The sequence below is a fragment of the Hyperolius riggenbachi genome, chromosome 5 (assembly GCF_040937935.1).
Source record: "Hyperolius riggenbachi isolate aHypRig1 chromosome 5, aHypRig1.pri, whole genome shotgun sequence".
Taxonomy (NCBI): Eukaryota; Metazoa; Chordata; class Amphibia; order Anura; family Hyperoliidae; genus Hyperolius; species Hyperolius riggenbachi.
In genome coordinates, this window is record NC_090650.1 from 59,248,051 (window position 1) to 59,267,274 (window position 19,224).

The 19,224-nt window shown below is 43.6% G+C and overlaps 1 long non-coding RNA gene across 2 annotated transcripts in view; it reads right to left on the reverse strand.

Moving 5' to 3' along the window:
- Positions 1-2,920: 2,920 nt before the first annotated feature.
- The window catches only part of LOC137518219 (uncharacterized), a 97,013-nt gene continuing 80,709 nt past the window's right edge, over positions 2,921-19,224 (reverse strand). The window contains exon 3 of one of the 2 annotated variants that reach the window (XR_011020758.1): positions 2,921-3,252. This is a non-coding gene — a long non-coding RNA (uncharacterized lncRNA). Of the gene's footprint in view, positions 3,253-9,960; positions 10,007-19,224 lie in introns of those variants that run through there. The other variant, XR_011020759.1, reaches the window with a different exon arrangement.

Below are 19,224 nucleotides of genomic sequence, written 5' to 3' on the forward strand. Positions count from 1 at the left end.
CAGCTCGGGATTATCGCCCAGGAGGTTAACCAAGCTGGTGTCTTTTTTTAAACTCTTATTATTTAAGAATGATTGTGTGTAAATTATCTTACACATCTCCATCATTTTCCTAGACAAATAATACAAAATGCATACCGTACAGTGTTTTACAAAGTTTTAACATCAATAATAGATAACGCAAGCATAACAAACATAGCAAGCTAACTAAATGACTTACTTATCCAGTCCTTCCATGTTTCATTTAATTGCTCTCCAGGGTCCTCTATTGAACTTATCATTCATTCAACAATTTTTTACCCTTAAGTTTAGTTAGTGCCCTGTCTATTTTTAAGTCCCATATCTTCCAGGATTAGGCTGTAATCTATTTAGCTGCAGCTAGTATATGCATTATCATTTTGTTCTGTGGTGTGGGGATGTTTCTCATTTGGGAATTCTAGTAGCATAATCCATAGGTTCAATGAAATTTGCATTTTCCTTTGATAAGATTGACGTGTGAGTCCAGAATGCCTTTGCCACAGGCCACTAGCCCCACTAGATAGAGAGTAAACTAGTAAATATTCCACAGTCCCAATAATTTGGACCAGAAAGTTGAGGGAGAATGCAGTACCATTTTGGGGCCATTTCATACCATCTATAAAGTAATTTACAAGAGATTGCCTTGATTTTAGACATTTTCAATGCTTTATGAAGTGCCTTTCTCAATGTCACGTATTGGTATGGTATACTTAATCTGTTAAAATTGAGACCTTGCCTCTAGGCTTTTGTACTGTTAAAAATACTCTGTAATAAAAAAAATGTCCCCTGGGGGGTACTTCCCTCGGGAGGGGGGAGCCTCAGGGTCCCAATGTCCCTGGGGTGCTCTGCAGTAGAAAGTGCATTGGCTCAGCATGAGAAATATTGGCCAATAAAAGAGGAACAGAGGTGTGGGAGGGGAACATGGGAGGGAAAGAGACTTCAGCCAATCAGGCTGCATTAGTAATGTCTAAGGGGAAAGTGAAGAAGAAAAAAAATAAAACCCAGCATGCCCTGCAACTTTGTGCAGCAGACAATCCAAATAAGAGGCAGGGAAACTGGGGAATGATTTTTTTTTATGGAGAAGAAAAGTAATAGTGATTTTTAACTTTTGGATTCCCTGTTTAGCATCATTATTACTTGTTTACCAGATAAAAGTAAAGAATTGATTTTTGATTTTATGCCCGACAGTTACACTTTAAGCAAGCTTTAAGGTGCAAGGAGATGGGGAAAAAACTCCTGACTCCCAACCATCAGCATTGGGATGTGGATACTTTGGAGCTTGGGAGAACTAGAGGGAGATTTTGTCAGTGCCCCTCCCCCCCTCCCTCTTTTAAAATCAAACCCTCAAGGCAGGGGTCACACTTACCGGCTTTCGTACGCGTTTTCTGCACAGAAAAACTGACTTCAACTGAGAACTCATGTTAATCAAAAAGCAAGGTCACACTTTAATGCAGATTTCGCATGCAGAAAAAAAACTGACATCTTGCGCAATTTGTCAGTTTTATCTATAAATTACATTAGCTGCTGTAAGGCAGGGGTCACACTTGTCTTTCAGTTTTCTGCAAAGTGTAGAAACTGAAAGACAAGTGTGACCCCTGCCTAATTGTTGTCAGGCATGTAGCCTGGTATAGTTAAGTTTTGGGCATGCTTGCCGACTATCTTTTTCTGGTCACTCAGCTTGCAGGGAAATTAAACATTTTAAATCAGGGCGAACAATTTAATTATCTTTTATGTACCTAAAAATATGTGCTGTACTTAACCACTTGAGGACCGCAGTGTTAAACCCCCCTTAAGACCAGGCCATTTTTCACAATAAGGGCCTCTGCAGGTTTAAGGCCTTGCTGCAGGGCCGCACAACACAGCACACAAATCATCCCCCCCCTTTTCTGCCCACTAACAGAGCTCTCTGTTGGTGGGGTCTGATCGCCCCCCAATGTTTTTTTTTTGTAAATATTTTTATCTTTATTTTAGTAATAAAAACTTCAATGTATTTTTTTTTTTAAATCATCGCCCTCCCTCCACCTGCCAGCCAATCAGTGTGATCGGCTGTCATAGGCTGAAGCCTATGATAGCCGATCACCCCTAAGCCTCTGAGTGGACAGCCTCCTGCACAACAAGCCCCAAGGACTTTAAGCTGATCGGCATTAGGCGGTCCTGGGGCTGCCGCCGCGGCCACGCCCGTCAGTGTGACGCATTCGGCAACAAGCTATATGTTACTGTTGAGCATCTTAGCTCATTTTAAACCCAAATTAAGAATATGGTACTAGGGATGGTCAATGAGATGCAATAATTTTGAGTTGATGCAGGACTATGCACATTTTGTGTGCAAATGTATACATTTATGCAGCTTGGAAATGGATCAATCCAATTTTACCTCAGCAGGATTTGATTGGCTCATTTTCAAGCTGCATCAATTTGCACATAAAATTTGCATAATGCTGCATCATTTTGAAATTACTTGTATCCTCATTGACCGTCTCTGAAGGATTACAGAAAAGTTCTATTTAGGAGGATTCGTTTTATTTTATTTATAATTTTCACTTCAGGTGTGCTTTAAGATAACACCAGCAGTATCTAGGGAAAACATTATCTGTACATTTATAAATAAGCTTCTGAAATTTTGCCTGGCCACGTGAAAGCTGTATTTTCCTATTTCTGCGACCGGGCTTACCATTTAATTCATTAACAGTGAATCGTTCCTCCCTTGCATGCCTCTCTTGCCGGTTATTAAAGGTTGAGCTACTGACCATTTCTTTTCTTGTCACACTTCAATTTTCACCTTGGCTTTGTCAGCATAGATAAGTTTATCTACCCCTTTTGCTTCTATTGAAGGCATTATCTACCAGAAGATGTTTTCTATACAAGGGACTATACATTGCAGCCCTTCCTGGCTTGGCATGTTTATTATCAACAATACATCTGCAGCAACCACGTAATGCAAACCTGTCATGGTCTTGCGTCTTTCCCGGCAATGCTCTTATCTGATCCTTCATTTGCTGCTTCTTCTACATACTCCATCAAGGTCTGTGATAGCTACCATGAGGATGATACAAAGATTAATCTTTCCTTGCCTCGTGGCACTTGTAGAATTCCTCTGGGATCATAGTGCTCTGTGGATACTATTTAATATCCCTCTGTTCGCTTGGAGGAAGTTCTCTTGGGACTGTAGAGACTGTGCCCAGTGTGCCGAAAACTTCTGTAGCTTTCTAGTACTCTTTAAATTGCTTCCTGTGGGATCTAAAAGATGCACGTGATGATGACTTCTGTGATGTATTCCTGTACCTTCCAGGTTTACACATGTGAGACATCTTTCTGAGGAAGGTAAAATGTTTTCACGTAATTCAAAGCAACCCCATGAAATCAGATTTGATTAAACGATGTTGGAGATTACAAGCTGTAGAAACTTCATGTCAAAATAACCAGTATTTCCAAAGATAGACATTTGTCTCACTTCATCATTGTAGTAGTAGTGGAGTATTGTACTATCTTAGCCATCAGTAGAAGGAAGATGTTTTGAATCAGAATGATACAATCTATCAGCTAACTTAGAAGAAAAGGCATAAGGCTTTCAGTTATGAAGCCTTCCTCAGACTTGATTCCTGTATACTGACATCCTTTAGAACACGCAGCTTGTATACACTGGACATTAAAAGGAGATACATTGTTCTGCAAACATAAATAAATGTTTTTGGATGCCTTGATTACAACACCAGGAAGGTCTCACAGGGATGCTAGCTAATTTATGACAAATAGATAAGATAATTTGTTTGCTTAAACATCACCTACCACAGACTCAGTGTGACGTGATGACATACATCCAGAGTTTCAAAGTAACCTGGTCAAAGTACATACAATGTATGTCCAGTGTATTTAAGCGATGTATTCTAAATGATATCAGTATACAGGAATCGGAATCAGGTCTGAGGAAGGCTTCATAGCCAAAAGTTTACTCCTTTTCTTCTAAGTTAGCCAATAAATGATATCCTCCTGATTGAAAACTTCTTTTTTCTTTCATCATTCTAAGGTTTCTCATTGAACTTTACTCGTTTGTCCACTTTTGATTCCTATTGCTTGCTGGAGGACTGCTGTAATTGCCATATATATAAAAGCGCTAGATCCACCTGGTCTGTGAGGTGGCAGCAATCTGGTGAGCCCCATCACTGTTGGTGGGGGTCGTCTGTTCGCTCTCACATGTGGGGTGTTGTGTTTGGAGTGGGGATATCCCTCACGGTGGCTCTTCTCTAGTATATGTTGCATTATCAGTTGAAACAGTCACGCTATGGAAAGTCTGTTTGCTTTATTTTAGGATTTTCATTGTATTTTTGGTGAGCACAGCTGGAAACCTTATACACTGACACTTACAGTAGACAGTAAATATCTGACGACTCTGACAATTTTAGACTACTCTATATCCTCAGCGATGATACTTAGAAAAGTCTTTATTTTCAAAAGCCCTACCTGGATGGCAGTTTCACATTCCAGCAGTCAGAATAGTGGCATGGTGGGATGAGATGGACTAGTCTAAAACCTGTCAGAGCTGTTAGTTCAATACTACTTACTGTAATTGACAGCTACATAGGAAAAAAGTAATTTAAAATGCATTTTACTTTAGAAAAAAATTACAATTTCCCTCAGAGTAATTTTTTAATGATAATGTTCCTTTAAATAATTAGTAAGTTTTGCAAATGTAAGTCAATCAATTACAGAACCGTTTGAGGAAGGAGGAGAAAAGCAGCCTGCCCAAAATAATTAATTTACAAGTAAAGAGAGGTGATGAGGGCATCACATAACATCCAAATTGCCGGTAGAGTGTTGCGGTGGCAGCTATGTTTCAAGCTTCCAGGTGGATATTACATGCATCTAGCATGTTTAGCAATCTGGTGAGTGTATCACAGACTTTTTTTTCTAGTTTACTGCCATATTTGGCATAGCTTGCACTCCCTCTCGGACAATGGTGGCCAGTGGGGTAGGTTTACTGACAAAAGTGATATACAGATAGCTAACTACTTGCTATATAGTCAATGGCAGATGGGGCTTCAGATCATTGGAGTCATCATGGAGAAGAGGGGGGGGGGGGGGGGCAAGGTGTGAAATTTGGCAGGGGATTGTTAACATTTTGCTGTTGGGGGATGATTTGTTGTTACACCATTTTTTAAACCATTTAGTCTCTCCTTAAAGTTGATGGAGCTTAATTTTGCATTGGGAGAAACTTCCTGGTCTAGTGAGGGATGTAACTACAAAAAATTCCCCCACCGCCACCCTCAGCCCAGCAAAACTTTGATGGGCCCCTTGCCAAATTTTACACCACTTCCCCCCACCCCTAAGGAAGGCCAACTTCGGCAGGTTGATAAGGCTGGTTTTGATCGATCTGCCGAGTGGATCAGTCAAAACCAGCCTTATCAGCCTGCTGACAGACTGTACACATGGGCAAACTGTCATCAGATCGCCCCCCCGCGGGCAGGTCTGATGACCCGTCATTTGAAGGAATCAGACGTGTGTACGCACCTTAAAGAGAACCCGAGGTGGCTTTGTATAACGTTAGTGGGGCACAGAGGCTGGTTGGGCACACTAACACCAGCCTCTGTTGCCCCATTGTGTGTGTCAAAGACCCCCCTGCTCGCCGCTATCCTCCCCGCAGTGCTGGCGACACGCAGCGCGTCGCCAGCACAATGTTTACCCTAGCGCTGTCTGTCAGCGCCGCTCCGCCGCCTCCTCCGCATCGCCGCTACCCGCCCTCGTCCCTTCCCTCACGCTGATTGGAGGGAAGGGACGAGGGCGGGTAGCGGCGATGCGGAGGAGGCGGGGGAGCGGCGCTGACAGACAGCGCTAGGGTAAACATTGTGCTGGCGACGCGCTGCGTGTCGCCAGCACTGCGGGGAGGATAGCGGCGAGCAGGGTGGTCTTTGACACACACAATGGGGCAACAGAGGCTGGTGTTAGTGTGCCCAACCAGCCTCTGTGCCCCACTAACGTTATACAAAGCCACCTCGGGTTCTCTTTAAGGAACAAGCGACACCCATGCTAACCTAGAAATAAAAAACACACATATAAGTATATAAATACTACTTCTACTTACATAACAGATGTATTGGGCTATCCACGTAATGATTCCTGTGAATCTTATAAAGGAAAAGCAGAAAATCCTATTCTAGGCAGTGGCCATCTTGCCAAGCTAATGCTGACATCATATCCTCCCTGACTCTTGTTTCCCCCCTCCCTTCTCTTGCTCATTGTGTATTCATTAGCTGCCCTCCTCCCAGAGTCTTCAGATACTCCCACTGAGGTGTATACTAGCAACATCACTGTCTTTTTTTATTTACACATCCAATCACTGAGTCTCCTCAGCCTTGCTTGTAAACACAAGTAATCAGACGGTGTTTCTGATAAGCAGCTAGATAGGGAAATGTGGAAAAGGAGGAATATATCGTAGATAAAAAGAACTCCCAGCATTCAACTCTTTGGCACTGTTTGGCACTAGGGCCAGTGCTCCTAAAGTATGTCATAACTCCAAACCATAACAGCAGAAACAGTTTTTTTGAATGCAGGAGTAGCATCTTTATCACTTAATACACTCAGACCAGTTGCTGTTGAAATTTGATTTTTATGGTGACAATACCACTTTAAGGAGTATTCCTCCCACCTTTCTGTAGATAGATAGATAGATAGATAGATAGATAGATAGATAGATAGATAGATAGATATTACGCTTCAAACATGTTTCATACTGAAAAATTCAATGCCTCGTCCACCTTTCTAACTGATGCTTATTAATAAGCAACTGCTTTTTAGCCTGGAAAGGCCAAATATTGTTCATGGCAAGATCAGTCTTATAAATTTATATGCAATGATTCTGGAATTGGGAAGAACGCTAGAGGAGTGGAGAGTTCAACTCATAACTGAAAGCTCCAGGGATCCCATTAGTTAGATCTCCATATAAATAAAGTTTTGCAGGACCGCTTCCAAAACACAAAACGTATGCGAAGATATACTGGGATGGTTGCCGACAGATGTTGTCGTGACCTCTTGTGCTCACGCTTGACGGACAGCTTGGCTGCAGTCTCCAGGCTGCCTACAAGACTCACATGAGAAGTAAAGTTGATCCCCAGACCTCTTAAACCACCTGCAACTTCAATAAGCATCTCATAATCAGCAGTAAAGAGTAACTACTTCAACCCAGAAGAAAAAAGCATTATACAATATTTCAAGGCCTACTAATAGCATTCACAGCTTTGTATGTCACAGTATCTTATTTGTACAGGACTGAAGAGTGTTGTTATTTATAGAGATTTGTTTGCAGTCTGATGTACTCTGTTACTTTCCATGCACACAAACAGTATGTAATATGGGCATTCAGTGGTGCAACTACAATTCACGGGGCCCCCAACAAAACACTTTGATGGGGACCCCTAATAGTCACATCCCCTCCCTTGCCTCCACTTGGTGACCCTTACAGCCTGGAGGCCCATCTTGCAAGGGTCATAAAACATGTGTGGCCATCATGATCTTCACAACCATAACAACACCTGATTTGATGTGTAGTCCCTTGTATTGGAGGAAGGAAAGGTTAGTGGTAGAGATGGCCTGAACAGTTCGCCGGCAGACAGTTACTGATGATTTTCCACTGTTCACATTCTCAGTGAAATGTGAACATATGGCGTGTTCAACCCACCCCCATACATCATCATAGAGCCAAATGTTGAGCCCTTACTTAACAGTCAACAGACACATGGCAGCCAATCAGCTAGAAACCCCTCCTGGCCCCCCCACCCCTTATTAAAAAGCAGTTGCAATGGCCATATTGGATTCATTCTCTGCTTGCTGCTGACTGTTGGTGAGAACAGGGACAGACTTGCTACAGATAGGTAGAGAAAGCATTAGCTAGACCTGTGTTTTTGTTCCTCACTTGCTGTGAAAGCACCCCAAACAGCCCTTTTGAGGGCTAATATATCAGTCTGCTGTGGTTTGCACAATACTGCTGTTGCTATATTTTGTTGCAGGTCCAGTACCAATCCAGTGCATTATGATTTCACTGTTCTCTGATAGTACTATTGCATGTATCTGTGTGTGACACTCCACAGTCCACACCCAGAGCGTTGTGCACACTACTGCTATTGTTGTTGCCTCATTAAGTTGAAAGCACAGAACCACTCCAGTGCATTATTATTTCACTGTATTCTGATGGCACTACTACTATTGTTGCTACATTAAGTTGCACGCACAGTGCATTAGTTGTTGGTGTGTTATGTGATTTCGGCCCTTTAGGGATTAAAACCCAACTTTGAATCAACTCTATCATTTTTGGTGGGACTTTTGGCATGGATCCCCCTCTGGCGTGCAACAGTCCAAGTGTTAGACCAACTTTTCCATCACTTTTGTGGCCAGAAACAGTCTTTGTAAGTTTTAAAATTCGCCTGCCCATTGAAGTCTATGTTCACATACATTTACGGAAATTTGCGTTCGTTGTTCGCGAATGGAAAATTATATGTTCACGACATCTCTAGTTAGTAGTTGGGGCCCTCCACAGTTCTGCCCCCCCCCCCCTCAGTCGCAGGGTCTGCTCCCCTGTACATGTTATCTTGGTACCCTTGTCCTGATGCCTGTCAAAATAGGGGTGGTTACTTTATTCTAAAAATGTGATATTGTTTTCTACTTACTGTCATTATAGCATTTTTTTTATAAATATAAAAAATCCCTCTTTTTGCTCAATACAGATGCAAACCATATGTAGAATAGAGTCACTACACCACTGTGGGCAGATCCTGGCGGATTCCTTGTCTTCTTTTCAGTCCTTATGCCCCAAACTACCACCACACTCCTCACCTATGGCCAAGCCCCCGTGTGAACAGGGGACGAGTATTGTCTATCTGACTACGATTACCTCCAGTACTCCATCAGATCAACACAACACAATACAGGGTGAGTAGTCAAACAATCAGGGTCAGCAACAGGTGATCACAGAAACATGGTACAGAATCATGAAGCAAAAGCCAGTCCAGTAACAATATGGGGTCATACACAGAAGATCAGAGGTATTGCAGTATAAAGGGATCAGACAAGAGCAGAATAGGTATCGTTACAATATCAGTTCAGGTAGCAATAAAAGGGAAGGGCAAAGTTCAGGCAAGAGTCAAACCAGAAGATCAGTAACAATATATAGCACACACAGCAACTAGAGTGCTAATACTATAATGGGAAATGAGAAAAGAGGAAGAGCAGTTTTTATGCAAGCACTCACCAATCGAGGCTATCCACACAGAATCACCCAATCAGGCATCAGCATTCTGCAATCCAATCAGTTGATCACTATCTGCGCCAGAACCTAAGTGAATAAGATGAGTGCGGAGTCACATGCACCCATCCTCTAAATGCACTGGAACGAGCATGCTCCAACCTGGAGGGACAATGAGGTTGGAAAGCACTCATGCATGCTGCCCAGACCCAAAAGCGTAAGTTCCCAGCTGACACACAGAAGAGTCAGACGCATCACTGGAGCCACCACATAAGTTCCAGACACCACCACTGGATATCAAAGCCAAGTGGGGATGACACTTCCCTATAAGTCATCAAAAGTGGTTGCCTGATTAAGCGACCCACAATTGTGAGTATACACTTCACTGGTGTTTATCTTATAAATCTGGATAACAACATACTGCACCAGCTTGGACTCCCATTGTCCCAGTGTTTCCTCCTAGTTCTCCGGTCATTGCATTAAATATGAAAATTGTGTGAGTAATGTCATAGTACTCTAGTCAGCTTTACTATCAATAGATTAATTGTTACGGTAAATTTAGGCTTTAGGTTTGGAGTCTATGGCTGTTGTACAAACCTGAAGCCTCTGAAAGGGTCATCTCTCATTCCTGCTCCACTGAGAACACTTGATACAAAATCTGTGTAATTAAATTTGGGTGTGTAAGTTTGCCTGGTTTATGTCGGGAAATGATACTTACAGTGTTCTTCTAGAATGCTTCTGCATGTCACGCTGTAGAGATCCCTGAATCCAAAAAGTGAAATGATTTTATTAAATTATTTAACAATATTTCTTAAGCTGACATTTTTTCCACAGGGCTTTTCAGGGAATATCGAACAAGCTGGACAGAATACAGACGTGAAAACATCTGCCAAGAAATGGAGGCCGGCTGCCTCCCCACTGAGATACATAAAACTCAAATTTTGGACAAAACAAAATACTTTTTTTGCTGTTTCATAACATAAAAAGCCAGACTGTGAGAACCGCTTTGTATTTTGACAAACTGCAGTTTCAAAATAGTATTAAGATACATAATATATGTATTTCCTGAAGCCAAATAAACAAAATATGTATTTAATAAAATCAAGATAAGTGTAATCGTTATTGACCTTGTAAAATGATGATGGCAAAAATGTGTGCATGGACTATGAAAAATAGGTTGGGAACGGTAACCCTTAAGTTAAATACCGACCGGCAGATTTAGCCAGATGGATCAGGGATCGCCGCCGCTGAAAGATAGTTTCCCTGAACCATCTGGCCAGATCTGCAATCGTTTACGGCGATGGAAACGAATAACCGTTTAAATGATTGTTCTCACGATCGTGGTATAACCTGACAAAGTAAATGAGGATCGGAACGATCCTCAATGACTAAATCAGACATGATTGTCGTTTAGAAATGAACGATCACCCCAGGTGTTGTGCGTTGACTCGTTACACACCGTTTAACAAATTTTCGATGTTGTGCAATATCGCCCAGAACATTTTTACGTTCAAAAACATTAGTTTAGTGGGTATGGGCCTTTACCTTTTATGGATCAGGACTGGGTCAGCACCAAAACACTCTAGGCAGATGCCTAGAGCTTTCTGGGTGCCTATGGGCTGGACTGTAGTATAGGGTATTGCTGTAAGCAACCAAAAAAGAATTGTGTATATTTCTCGTAGCAGTGAATATAAACATAAATAGAGAGATCCTACTTTCAATAAGTAGATTTCTGGCACCCAGGACTCAGAGACGGGACATGGTCCTCCAGCTCCTAAGGCTGAGACACCAAAGTGCGCCCATCCATCCCTCCCACCTCAGCCATCACACACTGATTGCTATTAGACTAAGAGGCACCCCAGGGCCCCCAACACCTTAATCTCTAGTTATCTGGCTTGCAGTCACTGCTATGTATCCCCTTGTTTTATTTCTCTTTGCTCCAAACATAATAGATGAATGATAGCTGAGTGAGTTGTGCGCCCCTCCTACACTGCGCCCTGAGGCTGGAGCCTCTCTTGCCTCTGCCTCGGCCCAGCCCTGCCAGGACTAATAGTAGACTGGCACCCAGGACTAATTTTTACTGCTCCTAGGCACAATATTTGACCTGAGGAAGTGGCTTACATAGTGAAACGCATTGTCTACAAGTGCTCAATAAAGTAACTATTTTTGAATTTTCTTACATGAGATCAACCTATTGAAGGTCGGATCTCTCTATCTATGTTTATATACACAGTTTCGAGATATAGACACTATTCTTTTTTGGTTGCCTCCAGCAATACTCCTACTGTCATTATCAACCCTAAGAACAGGGGTTATCACTCTCTAAGAGTGAACCATTTTTGGAGCTGCGACCGCCATATTCTATCCACATGGTTGAGTAGGGAGAGTTATTTTGTTTTTCCACACCTTCAATACCTTCAATAATACACCAGATTGGGCTCCTGGTGTCCCTGTGTTCTTTTGTCTCCACAAGCCCAAATCTATGGGCCTGATTGCTGCCTGTCCTGTCCTCAAGGGTGAGGTAATATAAGTGTCTCAGCAGAGCTGATTACCTCTATGGATTTCTGGATTTCCACAAAACATACCTTGTTGGTGGGCCTTGAGACAGGGTTGGGGAACATTAGTCTAAAGCATTTAATACAGCATAAGCCTAAAAGGAAAAAAAATGGTTTCCAAGTTAATGGAAGGGTTAATCCTCAAACTTTTAATTAACTCATAAGTCAAATGATAGACTTAAGCTGCACTGAGCTGTCTAAACAATGCAGAAAAGAAAAGCAACAGGCAATGTTATCAATCAGCTTCCGTGAAGTGTGATTTTTTTTCAGTTTTATACCACTTGAAGAGTAACTGTCAGCCTGCAAAAGCTAATTTAAACCTCTATTCTCCTGTGTTAAACTGTTTAGAAGGAAGCCAAAAAGGCAATACTGAAGTTAAAAATCTCTCTTATGGTGGCCACTAACGATCCAATCTTTTTCATCCAATCTTACCAAATCTATGTAGTAAAAGTGTAAACTGAGTGAGTATATTGAATGGATATTATACACAATTCCCTTATATTACATAGAAATGGTAAGATTGGATGAAAAAGATTGGACCGTTAGTGGTCACCTTTACTGTGATGTGTGCTGAACAGCAAGGCTGTTATTTCCAAGCTCTGTAAGGAGGCCGGCAGGACGCATAACAGATACTGCAAAGCATTCTGGGGCTGCTTCTCCCCAGTGCGCTACCTTGGGTCATCCCCCTCATTTCCCTATCACGCCCTAAGGCTGCTTCACAGGCTCATGTTACAGCAGCTTCTAACAGCAGCAGCCTAAACTCACAGCACTGAAAAATCACAGGGCACATGTTCTGTTAGAGTATACTGCATGAGTCCGCTATTGTTCCTAGCCACATGGCTAATTAATATTCACTGCCAGAGCCGGGACAAGGTCCTCCAGCACCCAAGGCTGAGACACCAAAGTGCGCCCCTCCATCCCTGCCACCCCAGCCATCACACACTGATTGCTATTAGACTAAAAAGAGGCGCTACAGGGCCCACAACCTCCCCAACACCTTAATATCTAGTTATCTGGCTTGCAGTCACTGCCATGTATCCCCTTTTCTTATTTATTTCTGCTTCAAATACAATTAGGAATGACAGCTGAATGAATTCTGCGCCCCCTCCTACACTGCGCCCTGAGGCTGGAGCCTCTCCAGCCTATGCCTCGGCCCGGCCCTGTTCACTGCACAGTAGTGTTGTCCATTAGGATCTTTTTTGTGAGTCGAATCGTCAGGAAGCAGGGAGGATATGACATCACAATTGGCTTCATAGGAGACAGACAAACATGGAACCTGCCATGAGCTGTCAGGAGCATCATTCTCTGCAAATCCTATATAAAAATTCTGTGAAATCCAAACGTGGACAGTGAAATGCATATGTAATGTAAGTAGAGCCAATATTTAGCTACTGATATATGTGTTTTTTTTCTCTGAGACCCTATACCTAACAGCTCCTCTTTAAAGAGAACCCGAGGTGGGGTTCTTACATCGCAATCCCCATACAGAGGCTGGGTCTGCCTATAGAGCCCAGCCTCTGTTGCTATGTAGCTTCCTCCAAAGCCCCCCCCCCCCCCCCTGCGCGGTGTGAGACCCCATTATTCACAGCCGCGCTGTCGACACGCAGCGTGTCACAGCGCGCTGTGTTTACCTCACTAATGCCAGTCTCGCCGCTCCCCCGCCTCCTGAATCGCTTCAGTCCCCGCCCACGTCCCTTCCCTCGCCGCTGATTGGAGGGAAGGGACGCGGGCGGGGACCGGAGAGATTCAGGAGGCGGGCCAGAGCGGAGACTGACATTAGTGAGGTAAAGGTTTCATGGGGTCTCGCAGCACGCAGGGGGGCTTTGGGGGAAGCTAAATAGCAACAGAGGCTGGGCTCTATAGGCAGACCCAGCCTCTGTATGAGGATTGCGATTTAAGAACCCCGCCTCGGGTTCTCTTTAAGACCCATCTAGTGGACAAATGAAAATCCTTCCTGGTGCTCTGTGAGGATTCCCATTGGTCTTTTTAAGACTGTGGCAGATTCTCAAGGCCATCTCATTTGCCTTTTGAGAAATCTATATGCAAACCAAGAAGCAAGAGTTAGAACTCAGTATGGAATAATAGACTGGTTCACAATTGGTAAATCTAACTTGTATGCCAAAAAAGCTGGTTTGGATGAGTCACTTGCTGGAATTAACATAGTGGGCAGGAATATTAACAATCTGAGATATGCCGATGATACCACTCTGATGGCTGAAAGTGAGGAAGAAGTAATAAAGAGAATTTGAAGCAAACCCCCCAAACAAAACAAAACAGATACTTACCCAAGGAGAGGGAAGTCTCTATAGAGCTTTTCTGTTCCTCTCTCCCATGTTCCAGCGCTGGCTCCTCCATTTAAATCTCCCACCACAGGATGCTTTGGTAGTCCTTGGGAGGCTGAGTGCTCCCAAAGACTGGTGGCTCCGTACTGTGCATGCGCAAGTGCGCGAGAGAGCGTGCTCACACATGCGCAGTATGGAGTGGCCCGTCTTCTGGAGCACTCGGACTCCAGAAGACTTTTGAAGCCCCGGGCAGCGGCAGAGAGCAGTCTCCGAGGGAGCCAGCGGAGCCAGCGGTGGAACGGGCGGACCAGGAGCAGAATGGAAAGGCTCTATAGGACCCAGAGCCTTCCCTCTTTTAAGATAAGTATCTGTTGTTTTGTTTTTTTTGCTTCAGACTCTCTTTAAAGAGCCTTGTCATGAGTATCAAACAAGAAAGTGCTGGTCTACTGCTTAACATCTAGAAAAACTAAAGTCATGTCATCTCCTTTAATGGGCCATCTGCAAATAGATGGAGAAACATTTGGGGTTGTAATGGATTTCATCTTCCTGGGATCAAATATCTGTGCAGATGATGACTACAGCTATGAGATTAAGAGACGCTTGTTGCTTGGAAGAAAAGATATGTCAAGTCTGGACAAGAAACTAAAGGATAGAGATATCACTTTATCAACAAAGATCCTGGATGCTTAGGGAAAAAAGGACAAAAGTCGAAGAGGACGACAAAGGCTAAGATGGATAGACAGCATATGTGAAGCTATGAACATACCTATGCAACAGCTGAAAGACGTGTTTGACAGAGACATCAGAAGTACATATGGTAAATGACTACTGAGAGGAACTGAAGGCGCCCGTGATATAGAGAAATTAATATGTATCTCTATAAGGTAGTATCCAACAGTATTTTTAGAAAAATGTCCTACCTTATGCATGTTTAGTTCAATACAAAGACAATTTGTAGCTCAGGGTAAAATTCAACATACACAAAAAGAAAACCCTATCTGGGCCATAAATAATATCTCAAGGACAATTTGGATCTCAATGAATAAAATATATAATCTTTATTGACAAACAAGCAAAAATATAAAAACAGTTAAAATGCAGTCTCCTGGTGCGTGCCAATTGTAATTGGCACTATCAACCTCTGGCACAAAATTCTATAAATTACACTAGAATAGTATACAATCCAATGGGGCAAAAGGTGCCACGTAATAAACACTAATGTGCTAACCACACCGCACTCCTCTCTATGTAAAGTGCTTCCATGCAAAATTATATAAATACATCAACATAAATGATGCATGCATGCCTGCGTCCACGCCCAACAGCGTGGGCGCACGCATACACACAACATGTGCAAATATTACATCAATCAATCAGTTTAAGAAAACCAGTGATAACTACATATATTTGTATATCAAACCTATCTCCTAATATTTCCTGGTGAACCTGTGTTATAAAAGGTTAAACAAAGCAACCCTCGTGCCAAAGTATTATCTCAAGAGGTCTAGATTTGTGTTACTAATCAGGGTAAAATTCAAAACATTTTTTATTAATGCACTTGAAAACGCATTTCATGGCTAGAGCCACTTCCTCAGGTCAGCTCTGTTATACAGCGCCCGGAAGCACAGCATTCTAATGGCCCATACTCACGAGGGACTTTTGTCGCCTCAACACGCGGCGCGCGCGTGTTGCGACGACAGATCGCCCGTGAGTATGGGCCGCGCACCCCGAACTGTCGCCCGCCGCTCTTGTCGCCATGCGATTGAAAGTTTCAATCGCATGGCAACAGTCGCCGCCGCACCTCCGCCGCAACTGTCGCTAGTCCGCGTGAGTACGCGGACTAGCGACAGCAACCTCCATAGAGGTGAATGAAGCTTCCGGCGGGGGGAGGAGGAACGTCGGCGACAGCTTCCGTCTCGCCGCTGGTCCCTCTTCCGCGTGTGTACGCGGAGGGACCTGGAGAGAAGCTGTCGCCGGCCTGTCGCTAGCACGCTCACGTGTGCTGGCGACAGGCCACTTCTGCAGCCCGTGAGTACGGGCCATTATTGTCAGGCACGGTTACTGACAACTGGCGCCTCCAGTTCCTTTCAGTATTTAGTGCATAGCCCTTAGTTGTAGGGAGGATTAGTCTAATGGCCCGTACTCACGGGCTGCAGAAGTGGCCTGTCGCCAGCACACGTGAGCGTGCTAGCGACAGGCCGGCGACAGCTTCTCTCCAGGTCCCTCCGCGTACACACGCGGAAGAGGGACCAGCGGCGAGACGGAAGCTGTCGCCGACGTTCCTCCTCCCCCCGCCGGAAGCTTCATTCACCTCAATGGAGGTTGCTGTCGCTAGTCCGCGTACTCACGCGGACTAGCGACAGTTGCGGCGGAGGTGCGGCGGCGACTGTTGCCATGCGATTGAAACTTTCAATCGCATGGCGACAAGAGCGACGGGCGACAGTTTGGGGTGCGCGCGTGTGCGACGGCCCATACTCACGGGCGACCTGTCGCCGCAACACGCGCGCGCCGCGTGTTGAGGCGACAAAAGTCCCTCGTGAGTATGGGCCATAAGGTTCATTCCTTGACCTCAAAAATCCTATTTTTGGAGCAGCGACTACCATCATATCGATCAAAGGTCAAATGGGCTCGGTACATCCCCACATGATAACGAGCGGTTGTCTCATATAGCAACCCACCCTTGTGAGTATATTTTCTACTGTCTTCTCTATTTTCCTGGTGACCTATCGATCTTGCACCATATTGGGCTCCCGGATCTCCCTGTTTTTTTTCTCCACAATTCTACATATGGTAATGAAGAGTCAGAGTCGACTGAACAAATGAGGAGGAGGAAGCCTGATGCTTCTGATGGGGTTCTGGGATCGGTGAACTGTGTTTCTATAATTCAGGGACCTGAATGGATGAGTGGATGGTGAATGGAAAACTAGATGAAAAACAGATACCCAATGTAACAAACTGACCAATTTAAATGGAAAACCAATCAGTTTTTACAGGATAAGTTTTTATTTTGGTACAGTGTGAATCAGGGATATCTTCCCTCACAGAACGGGTTCCTCCAGAGACCATTCTATAAAGAGATGCAGTCACCTTGCAGTTATATAAGACAAGTGATACTGACAGGCCTGAGAACTGGCTATAGATAGAGGCTATTTGAAATGTTCCAAAGCAGAATTTTATTTTTAGAGAGGGAGGCTGCAGATTAATTATTGCACCCGTAGCTTAGCCCCATCCATCTGTCCCTACGTAAACTACAATCACTGCACTGACTATTGCAAGCCTACTATATTTAGGCCACTTACGTGAGATCTGAGGAAGAAAACACTTCATTTCTGTGAGAAATATGCACTGCAGCTGGTGGGATTTTCAGGAAATCCCTAAAGAGAGATTTGGACACATCCATGCATCTCAATGTTCTCCCGTACCAGAAATCCCGCTGTTTTAAATATTCCAGTGCAGAAGATATGCGGTTATCTACTCAATATCTCCGTGAATGTCAGTCGGTCTAATTCCAATTTATTTCTGCACAGAGAAAAATAAACTAATCTACTGGGGATTATAAATGCAGAACTGGACTGATCTGGAGGGAAAGTGAGTCAGCAACGGAAACCAAGTTTTCCAAGCTCATTTTCTATTCAGAAACATCCGAGGGAATATATTGCATAAAATTTTAATTTTCTTTTAATGACATACACAGGATGACTCCTTGAAATACGTTTTAGTATAGATTAGTATGTTAAAAAGTGATTGTTCATTTATTCAGAGCTGCTGTAAAGTTCAATCGTTAAAGGCTCGGGATCCTATGGAGCCTTCATGTTCCTCTCACGGTCCCCTCATTACATCGCTGCCACCCCTGTTGCACATATTTGACCAGCTGGTCAAGTACACCTCAGAAGCCTTTGGAATCCCTGAGTTCTTCCGAAGATGGGCCACCCCATACTGCGCATGCGCAAGTGCCTGTCTTCAGAAGCACTCAGGGACACAGTGCTGGAACATAGGGACCGTGTGAGGAACGCAAAGGCTCGATGGAATCCAGTGCCTTCCCTCTGCATAGATTAGTATCTGACTTCTCTTTTTTGCATCACAACACCAAATAGTTACCTAAATATAGGGAAGCCTCAGGATCCTATTCAGGCTTCCCCCATTGGTCTGCTGTCCCCGTCACTGAGCGCGCTCCCCGAAGATTAGCGACAATGCATTTTTGCTAATTCTATTGGGGCTGCGTGGCTCCTCTTCTGAAATCATGGCCGCACATTGTAAGATCGAGCCAGCTTGCGCATGCGCAGAAGCACGGAGCCAGTGGCTTTGTGCTACTGTGCATGCACGGGTGGGCTCGATCTTACAATGTGCGGCCATGTTTGTGAAAGAAGAGCCGTGCGGCCAGGGCTAGGAGGGGGCCGCGCTCAGCATCAAGGGCACTGTGGAGCACCGAGGGAAGCCTCAAAAGGATCCTGAGGCTTTCCTCTCTGAGAGGTGATTATTAATTTTGAACCTGAACCTCGTCTCGGGTTCTCTTTAAAGAGGAAGTGAAATAAAAACAACATAATGAATAAAATTAAATGTTGTTTTTTTGTTTTTTTTTACAATATTAAATTATTTAGTCTGTGTTTAGTCATTGTAAAATCTTTCCAGGTGGTGACACTTGTAGTCCCATCAGGTGACAGGCATGCTTCTGTACTGAGTTCCGAGGCCAGTACAAAATATTCATAGTTACATAGTTACATAGTTACTTAGTTATTTTGGTTGAAAAAAGACATACGTCCATCGAGTTCAACCAGAGAACAAAGTGCAACACCAGCCTGCTCCCTCACATATCCCTGTTGATCCAGAGTAAGGCGAAAAAACCCTTGCCTCCCAAAATGCTCTGGGGGTAGAATCATGTAGCTAAACAGCCTAGGCTAAGCATCACTGGATACATTCAATATACAGCAATATATAGATAAAGGAAATATTTCTGATGCTAAAAAGAGGAAAACATAAAATGGGTATCCTGACTCATTTACTGAATTCTACTATGTATCACTACAATGCCTCTTTAACCAAGACATTAATATTACTTAACTAATATTGTGTAGGAGCACTTTGTGCTGCCAAAGCAGTTCTGACCCACTGAGGAATTGACTAAACAAGACCTCCTAAGGAATAT